Here is a 10,516-nt window from a genome sequence, read left to right on the forward strand (position 1 = left end):
CCCGTTCGAGATCCGATAATTAGGTACGAGCATAAATGACCGTTTTGCCCCTCTAATTATTCTCACTAACTTAAATTTCATTTTCTTCAACGGTCCTATGAACTAATCACAGATGTCGAAGTTTAGCCGTTGCTAAACACTGAGCTCAGATTTTAACCGTTCAACAAAAAATACTTAAGTAGTCACTCTACCCATCTGGGCAACGGTTCCCGACACGAATTCATGTTCTCTACTCCGCTCATTCTCAAGTTCCCAACTCATCGAGATATTTGACCAATCAAATTGATCTCACCCATTGATGAATCAAAGAACAATTAAAATTACGAAAAGATATACATAATCCTGTCAAGGGATTTAGATGAAATACACAGCGGTCTAGTGAAATTTAATTCTCCGCACGGTCATGCTATAGAATTAAATTCAACACGTGGTCCGTTCAATACACTCCAAGTGTACTAGTGTCACCTTTTACTATTTCTGTGATAAGGACAAATCACAAACCCGAATAGTGAATTGGTCAACACTACAACCTTCCAATATAAGGTGCCAACCCTTATACGTAGATTGTGAACAAATTATTTATGATCAAAATATAAATTGTGTCACACTGTACTTCTCAACGCAAGTACTCAACTCATATTATCACAAGTGATCATAGGCACTTTAACTTCGTATGCTCAATAATAAATAAATGCAAAAAATAAATTAAACATAATTTTATTCAATAAAAATATTGTTATTTTTTTATATTAGCAAAACTATACTATATGGGCACACAACCCAACACTCATAGCCTACAATGTATATGTATTTCAGCAGTGAACTTATTTTGTTTACTATGAAAGCAAAATGAGCATTTTACACCACAATAAACCCCCAGCCTTCAATCTTCTCTTCTATTCAACAAACTATTATTTTAGCGAGGAAGAAGACGCTGTCAAGGAAAAGAAGTAGGGATGACAAAAAATCCATTCAATTCGACCCGATATCCGTGGACCCTACCCCGAATGGCGTGAGGATTACCCGCCTAACCGAATAAATAGGACGGGGCAGAGGTCGTTGCCTTGAAGCGAGTATGGGAAACATAGTTTCCGTCTCGTTACCCATCTTGTTTAAAGTTAATTTCAAATTTAAGTTTTTATTAAATAAAAATAAAACATTTATCATGACTTTTAAATAGAACATGAATTGTTCTTAAAAAAAGGGAAAGAAGGTAATAATTTTCACTAACTAAAGACATAAAAAAATAAAAGTAAAAAATAAAATAAATAAAAAATAAACAGGGCAGGGGCCTACCTCGCTTTAACCGAGTATGTGGGTAGGATAAGGTAAAAAAAATATCCGACGAGAGGGGTGTGGGAATGGCCCACCCGTCCCGTATCCACCTTATTGCCATCTCTAAATGAAAGTGATAATCATTGTAGGTATGCTTCGTATGCCTTTCATGTTCATTCTTGATTCAAAATCCAGCTAATAGATTGAAAAAAAAAAAAAAAAAAAAACTCAGAGATGGTATTTTGAAGTTATGTGAACATTTCGGTATAATGATATATTGGACAAGATAAACTCTAAACTAGTCACTTTTTTTAATTCGAAGCAATTTTACATACCACATGTGTCCAATATTCTTGGTGTACGTAGATAAGTAATATCAATAGCTAATTTCCATCGACAAAATCATTGGTTTCAAAAGGTGCTAATTTGGATCAAGAAATTGAGACGAGCGACAAAATGTGATAAAACCAAAGAAGCATGTTTTGGGAATCAAATATAACCCACAAGTTATGTGAAATTGCATCAATGGTCCACAACTAAACCATAATATGAGAAAAACTACTAGAAAATAAATATATAACGAGAACAAGAAAGAACATAATTTAAAAAATAAAGATAACCATAATTTATCTTCACCACACCTGTATCTCATCTTCATCAATAACACGTATAAGGAAAATTGTACTAAAAATCTCCAATCTTTGTCGAATGCACGATAGCAAACCCAAACCTTCAATTCTTGAAATGATAATTATCGAAAAAGAGAATTGCTAATCGCTATAACATTTTTTTTATTTGCAATATGATTTTAAGCTTTATATATTTCTTGTTATTTTAGAAATAATTTATTTGAATTTAGAATATTTTAGTCCATCCACAAAATTATGACTATAAGGACCAAAAATAAATAGATGCATGATTGCGAAATTGAACGATATCAACAATTAATTGTACTTTTTATCAATCGTTGTGCCCTTATTTGATGAAAACCAATAATTAACTTAATTGACTCAAACTTGTCCTTAAAATTATTATATTAATGAGATAATTATCAACAACATTCTCTCAATATTTCATATTTAAATGTAACAATTTTTAACACCATAATTATTTATTTTATCTTTTGTTTTCCATGCACAATCCTCCAATATTACTAGAAATAGAAATAAATGATCATTTTTATTTGTAATTCTATTAAATTTTGTTTAGTGTATTGTGCATATAAGTTAAAGTCAAAAATTATTTTTAAACCATACATTTTATGAAACTTGCAATTTTACAACCATACTCTTTTTTTTTTTTGCATCAATTAAATATGATTTTTATCGAAACTGAAAGGGAGCATAATAACATAATAAAAATCTTGGTTATATCCTAACAATTTTAGGAGATTGTTTTGAAAATCTCATTTTGAAATAGTTAAATATTAACAATTTTTAGAAGACTAGTCGTAGGTGAATGTAAATTGCACATTATTCTGAAATATATTATAAGTGCTGTAAAAGTACGTGTACATGAACTTGAAGAATTAATTTGCACCGTTTTGATCTAAATCTGAGAGAAATGCAAGCCCTTGAAAATAAATATTAATTATTGTACACGTACTTAAATAGTGAAATGTGTAATTGAATGTTAAATACCTATTAAAAAGTACAATATTGTCGATAATTATTTATATGCACGTGATCTTGAAAATTATCTTAGACAAAAGTGCGTGTACGTAAACTTGGATAATAAATTTATATCACGGATTAAATAAATAATCTTGAAAATAAATAAGTGTACATGAATATGAATAATTTATTTATTACTAGAGTAATTGAATAGCCCCCAAAATATATAAAATGTACATGAACTTGAAGAATTAATTTGCACACTTTTGGTCTAAACATGAGAAAAATGCAAATTCCTAAAAATAAATGTTAATTATTATACATGCACGTAAATAGTGAAATGCATAATCGAATGTTAAATACATGTTGAAGAACGGAATGTAAAGTATTATTGAAATAATTGAATTATAATAAGGTTAGAATCGTCCAAAAATTGATACTCAATTGATGTGATAATTAATATATTATAGATTGTTTTAAAAGCCTCTTTTCATGGAAACTTAAGAACTAGATAACGTTATTTAAATACTATATTCTTATTAATTAGAGTACCCAATGAAATACATTAAGGTACATGCACACATTAATAATATCAATTAGGCTAGTAAAAATACGATAACTGTTCAGTCCCACAACACAACTTTTACAGAGTCCAGTATAAGTACTAGCAAATCTAGCCCCTGTTTGGTGTTGATTTAATCAGATTTTAATTTAAGTTAAAGTCAAACAATCAATATTAATCACATCTTTTATAGGTCCCACAATTTTTCAACCACAAATTTCAAAAACTTTTCTCACAATTTACTAAAAATCTAATTTTAGTCCCTACCAAGCAGGGGTCTAAGTAAAATCGTGTCGAGAAGCTAGCCTTACTTGAATAATTTCGAGCAATCTAGACATGTCTATTAGCAAAAGTTTTAAATATTAATTTTTATACAACTTAAAAAATCTCATGTAAAATAATTTTACACTTGTACTATACCTTGAAAAAAAAGTAGTATTGCCAGGCCGATTGAATATCGAGCCATGTCAAGTTGGCAAAAACGTCAAGTTCTAAATTATGTGGATACATAAGATGTATCTCAATACCTTTATTACTACATTAGTTGTTTCTTAAACAAAACAAAACATGAGTAAACATCATCACAAATATTGATCGAAGGTTACACTATGCTGTCTACCCATACATAAGAGCTGTATACCATTATATTCCCCTCAATTGCGAGGGGCTCACAATTATTTTATTCATGTGGGCCCCCTCAACATGTGAGGGTCTGTAACTTTTTTTTTATAACATAAAATTAGCCTTCAATTTGAACAAAACAACGAAGGAGAATAGAAACAAATGTGTAGAAATTGTCAGTTTCTGGTGTATCTGAGGAGCGTAAGGTGCTCTGTACCTTTCACCTAACGTGTGGTTAGTTGTTGACGGAGAGGGTCGATGATCTGGGACGAGAGTTGACGGAGAGGGTCGATGATCTGGGACGAGAGTTGACAGCGAGGGTCGACGATCTGGCAGGGAAGGTCGACTATCTGACAGGGAGGGTTGACGATCTATCCCATGATGTTGGAATACTACAGTCTTCCGTTGTCGACCTTCAGGATACAGTAGCGGCGCTTAGAGAAGATTTAGCCGGCAGATGATGGGGGGACAGAGGGGATGGCAAAGATCATGATCGAGAGGGTGGCAGAGATGGTGATGGAGAGGGGGGTCACCCACATTTTTGGCGTGATGAGACATTGGAGTCATTGTGGTTGTCTATGGAGGGGGTGGCCCCGATGGGGATGGGAGAGGGGACTACGGAGGGGGTGGCACCGACGGAGGGACGGAGGAGGGGGAGGCCCCGATGGGGGGGCGGAGGAGGTGGCCCCGGAGGTTGAGAGGACGCCCGACGTGATTGAGGGTAAGAGACATGCTGTTGACGAGACGGAGAAGGTGGTCGGCAAGAGGTTGAGAGTGCCGTCATAGTATGGTGTTTCTCCCTTCACGGCTGAGGCCAAGAGGAGGACGTTCATTGATGGGACGTACCCGAACTTATTCAGAGAGGTGGACAATGCCAAGTGGAAAGCATTCGAGACAGAGTGGAGGAGAATTATCCCCGGGTAAGTATTGTATGATTTTAATAAAGCACTGTACGCTAACTCGTCTACGCTTATTTTAACATTTCCCTATTTTTTACAGAGTTAGCCACACGATAGGTCAAAGGACGGTCTCGGACCCTTACAAGTGGTTCCACGATATCACCACTGCGGGAGCTTAGCTCGCTGACGATGTAAGTGAACTATTCATTTCGTATTTTTTATGTATATGTGACCTTGTGTTTATTAAATGAATAACTCATCTTTTTTGGTGTTTCCTGCTGCAGCACATCAATCTAGCCATGGACTTGCTGCGAGATCGAGCTCAAAGACATCCAAAATCATTTGATGTCCATGGTCGAGTCATATTAAACACCGAGTTCCTGCGTGCCGTTACCATAGAGTATCAGTCGCTCGAACTTATGGGTAACAAGTACACGGTGCCAGAATATATGCTCGAGTGGGTGATAGGACTGTCACCGAGTGTCGGGGGAAAATCATGGGAGGATTGTACACTTATGTACATTCCAGCGTGCATCAATAAACACTATGTTACGCTGGAGATCATTTTTACTGACTCGACTATATATGTGTACGACCCAGATCATTCATGTTTGACACAAGGCCAGTTGGAGTAAAACCTAGAGTCTGTGGCTGTAATTGTTCCTATGATGACCAGACGAGCGGGGATAAATGTACAGGACAGATTGCGGATCGTTCGGAACACGACGACAGCACAACAGTCCGTAAAGTAAGTGTTTGAACTTTGTTGTTTTCATCTTTCAGATTTAGTTTTTATTTACACAGTACTAAACTAATTCATTCTTGTTCAATTGCAGCGGCGACTGCAGCATATTTGCCATTAAGTACGTTGAATTTTTAAGTATAGGACATAAGGTTGATGGAATCAACCAGTCGTGGATACAGAACTGGAGAAAGAAGCTAACATGTGATTTGTTCGAATTTAATGTTGACCCGTAAATTTCATTTATATATATGTAACATTTCAATTATAAATTTAATTATTTTTGTAATTATGAAATAATTGTAAATTTGTGTTCAATGTATATAACATTCAAATTGAAAATTTAATTATTTTTTGTTATTTTTCATATGAATCATTATAAATACCATTTATCAAGAATAAATATTGAATATGGAAGATTTATAAATAACAAATATTGAACAGTGTAAAGTAAAAGGAAATATTATTTATTTCACGTACATGTCTAGTCGTCATTTAGGGAAATTTGACTGGTACAAAATTGTCGAGTATGCCCTACGGCTCTGCACCGGCCACACCTTCGCGGTCGAGGAAACTCTCCGATAGATGGTATTCTAGATGTACTTGGACGTCCAGGACCACGCGGTTCAACTGCTGGTGGTAACAAATTATGAAATGGGAGAATGTGTTCAGGAACTTCCCACTCGACTTCATTCGGCAGAGGAAATATAGTCTCGTCATATGCTGTTCTCCAAGACTCAGTCGTATAATACAAAGAGCATAATGTTCTTGCAGCAAAGCCTCGATACATGGCCACCGCAACTGCATGCTCACATGGAAAACTCTCCAACTGAAATCTCGTACAAGTGCATGTGTTATCAGTCAAGTCCACCATATATGTCGTATTACGTGCACATTGTACGGAGAAGCGAAACTCGTCTAGTGCTTTCACATTCAACTTCCTCGCAATCTCTGCCGCCTTAAACAGTTTCTCCTCTTGAACTGGGGCCAACACGCTAGTGCAACTCTGTGATGCCGCACGTCAGTCATGAAACCACTGTTGTAACTTGTTACGAATGTTCTCAATCATTGCGAGAATTGGTAACTCTCGATCATTCTTAAACAATGCATTGAGAGACTCCGCGTTATTCGACGTCATCATGTTGTATCGACATCCTGGAAAATATGACTGCGCCCAATGTTCGATTCCCATCTTCGTCAGATACTCCAACGCTGGTAATGATTTACTTCCTATCTCGAGCATGAACTTATTACACTCTTCAGCACTGTCAATTTCGGCTGCTTTCCTGAACAATGAAACGATGTCTGTGCCCCGATACCTAGTCTTCAAATTACCTTGTATATGGTACATGCAATACCCGTGATGTGCTTCGGGAAAAACTTCAGCGATACCGTTTATTATAGACTGTCCCCGATCGGTTACAAAGGCAAGGTCTTCGACTTCCCCGATCACTTCCCTCAGTTTAGAAAAGAACCAACGCATGGACAGATCATTCTCGCTGTTGACTATGCTGAATGCAATAGGGTAAATTTGGATGTTGGCATCTTGACATGTAGCAATAATTAATTTGCCTTGATATTTAGCTTTCAAAGTTGTACCATCAATTAGAATTACGAGTCGCATTGCATTTCGAAAACCCCGAATACATTGTCCGAGAGTCATGAAGAAATATTTAAAACAATTATCGCCCCCCGTCTCAATAAAAAATGTCGTATCGGGATTAGTTGTCCCCATGTTATGGCAATACCAAGCCAATTTAGCATAGCTCTCTTCAGCCGATCCCATTAAATCCTCCAACGCACATTCTTTGGCCTTCCACGCTTTCTGGTAGCTCATGAGCACTCCGTACTCTCGACGGACGTCGTTAATGATATCCGAAGGTCTATAGATCGTCCGTGGATCCTGATACTTGTGCATTATCTGTCGACCAATAAACCATGCTCGAGCTTGCCTGTGATCATTTTGAAGAATTCCCACTTCGCAAGTATGTTCCCGTGAATACTTGCGAATTACGAAGCACTCATTCGTGTCCATCTTAGTTGCTCTCAAGTATCAATTGCAACTGTCTTCGACGCAAGCAACTGTCAACAATGATTTGTTTGATTTCTTTACGTTGAACTCAAAGTTATATTTTAATGTCAGCCAGTGCACAGCTTCTGCAAATCTTTCTTGGTTTCAAACAGTTGCTCGACCTGCAAGTCCTCATCATCGGGAGCCACACGGGAAGAATTGGAGGACGGTCCACTTGTTCCAACCTGTGAGCTCCCACCCGGCTCGTGTCTCTGTCAGGATAAAGCAATCAAATTCTCATTTGTAAACTCATTTATATTATCATTGTCTTCAACTGTCGACGGAATTCTGCGCGTAACAGCGACATCACGATCAGAAGCAACTGTCTCAGGAATACCCACATCATCCGCAGGAACTATCTCCACTGTCTCCTAAAAACCTCAATCATTGTTATCCGCTCTATCTGAATCTTCGCGTTCACCTTCGATAACATCCTTCGTAATTAAAGTCACACCAAGAACAGTCGGAGTCCGATGCATTTTATTTAATTCTAATAGATAATTCAATTCAGCATCATTAATAACGAATATCGGTGGCATCGGAATGGATGAATCCCCATAACCGTTGAATAGATATCTCAATTGCATATCGTATTGAGATTGATCGACATTCAGCTTATTTTGCAAATCGTGGTACATTTCTAAGTATGGTGTATTCTCTGTTATGGGAATTACAATACAACCACGTATGTCACTCGTCCATCTCCATTCCCACCGATTATTTTCATTCAATTCGAAATCACCAAAATAACACATGGGGATTATCATATCTGCATGAGGAAATGGTTTTAATCAACTTCATTTATTAATTATAAGAAAAATGCCAACAAAAATCAGTGCAGCCCGTAATTGGCTGTTTAACAGCCGACTGCTTGGCTGTTAACAGCCAAGCAGTCGGATTGTTTTCGACTGTTTGGCTGTTAACAGCCAAAACAGCCAATTTGATTGTTTTTGCGCAGGAGAATACGGTTCTAAAGTTATACATTTGTTCAATTTTTTTTTATAGGTAAGATCTGTTAAAAAAAATTTATGCTAACTACTATATCGACATAAAATTTCTCTATTCAACGTATACTAATTTACTTAAAACGAAATTAAACATGCGTAAATGTACTTACCGATTTGAAGTAATTGATATGAAAAAAATTTCCGGCTTCAACGTTTCAAAGTTTTTCTAGATTTTGAGGTTCAAGCAGATGAAAAGATGAGAGTTTTTCCTGTGTTGGAAGCTCGTTTTGAAGTTTTTATAAGTGGGGGAAGTGTTTGGGTTTCAATTATTAACTAAAAGGATAGTATAGTCCTTTCAACAATATATTGTTTTGTAATTGTACAGAACATTTAAGGACATCTTTGTCTTTTATCATACAAGAGGCCAATGTCATAACATTCATGATTTTGGAAGTCAAAGTGGAATTTAGGTCCTTTGACTGGGTCAAACTTAAAAGTACCTCGAGTTGTTAGATGCAGAAACAAAAGCAAAAGTGCTTGCGAATACATTCAACTCGCTAGAGCCTGATGCACTTAAGGCGATTGAAGATTACGAGTTAATCGGGATTGGACCCTTAATTCCTTCCGCTTTCTTGGATGGTAAAGATCCATCTGATAAGGGTGTTGGTGGCGATCTTTCTCGTAACTCAGAGGATTATATGCAATGGTTGAACTCCAAGCCCGAATGTTCTGTGGTTTACGTGTCATTCGGGAGTCTTTTGAGGCTCCCAAAAATTCAAATGGAGGAGATTGCAAAAGGATTAATCGAGTGTGGACGACCCTTTCTGTGGGTCATACGAGTAGATGAAAACCAAGAAGAACAAAAGGACGCTGATAAACTAAGTTGTTTGAAAGAATTGAAAAAACTGGGCAAAATAGTACCGTGGTGCTCCCAACTTGAGGTCCTAACACACCCTTCATTGGGTTGTTTTGTGAGTCATTGTGGATGGAATTCGACGTTCGAGTGTATAGCATGTAGTGTTCCTGCGGTGGCATTTCCACAGTGGGCTGATCAAGGGACTATAGCAAAGCTGATATAAGATGTGTGGAGGACAGGCCTAAGGGTAAAGCCAAGAGAAGATGGAACCGTTGAGAGCGACGAGATCAAGAGGTGCATTGAAACAATAATCGACAACGAAGAAAAAAGTCGAGAATTGAGAGATAATGCTAGGAGATGGAAGAATACTGCAAGAGAATCTATGCAACAGGATGGTTCTTCTACCAAGAACTTGAAGGCTTTCGTTGAGCACTTCGAGATTTTTAAGTCAAGAATTTACTGTCTAGAATTTAATTAGATGCCATTTTTCATTCAACTTTGTCTTCCCAGAGCTAGAGCCCGGTGCTACAATGTGTTAATCAAAAAGTGCTGTACTATGAGTATTTTATCTTAATAAAGAGGTCACTTTTAATGAGCATTTTCTTTACAAACCTTCTATTACTTTTACTAATCGAGTACTGAATCGAATGGAATCATATAAAGAATTAACGTTAAGAGTTTAAATTCGCTTGAAACGATCTCTAGCTTGTTGTTATTGATTAGCGATTTTGGTTTCTTAAAATGTTGTGTAGTCGATTCTAAATTTATTGAAAAGAAGAAGTATAGTTATTTGTTTTTAATCGGCCTTTTTGCTCCTTTGTCCTGTTTTCAGAAAGGTAAAGAATTCACTGTCAAGCAAGGATAAAACTATTGAAAAGTGATTTCTTCCAAATTGATTTTTTGGGGAGAATATGTGCTTATTTTTAGACA

At 36.5% G+C, this 10,516-nt stretch overlaps 1 pseudogene; it reads left to right on the forward strand.

Moving 5' to 3' along the window:
- Positions 1-5,577: 5,577 nt before the first annotated feature.
- LOC111404327 lies at positions 5,578-10,064 on the forward strand (annotated as a pseudogene).
- Positions 10,065-10,516: the final 452 nt, after the last annotated feature.

The sequence above is a fragment of the Olea europaea genome, chromosome 11, assembly GCF_002742605.1.
Source record: "Olea europaea var. sylvestris chromosome 11, O_europaea_v1, whole genome shotgun sequence".
NCBI classification, from domain to species: domain Eukaryota; kingdom Viridiplantae; phylum Streptophyta; class Magnoliopsida; order Lamiales; family Oleaceae; genus Olea; species Olea europaea.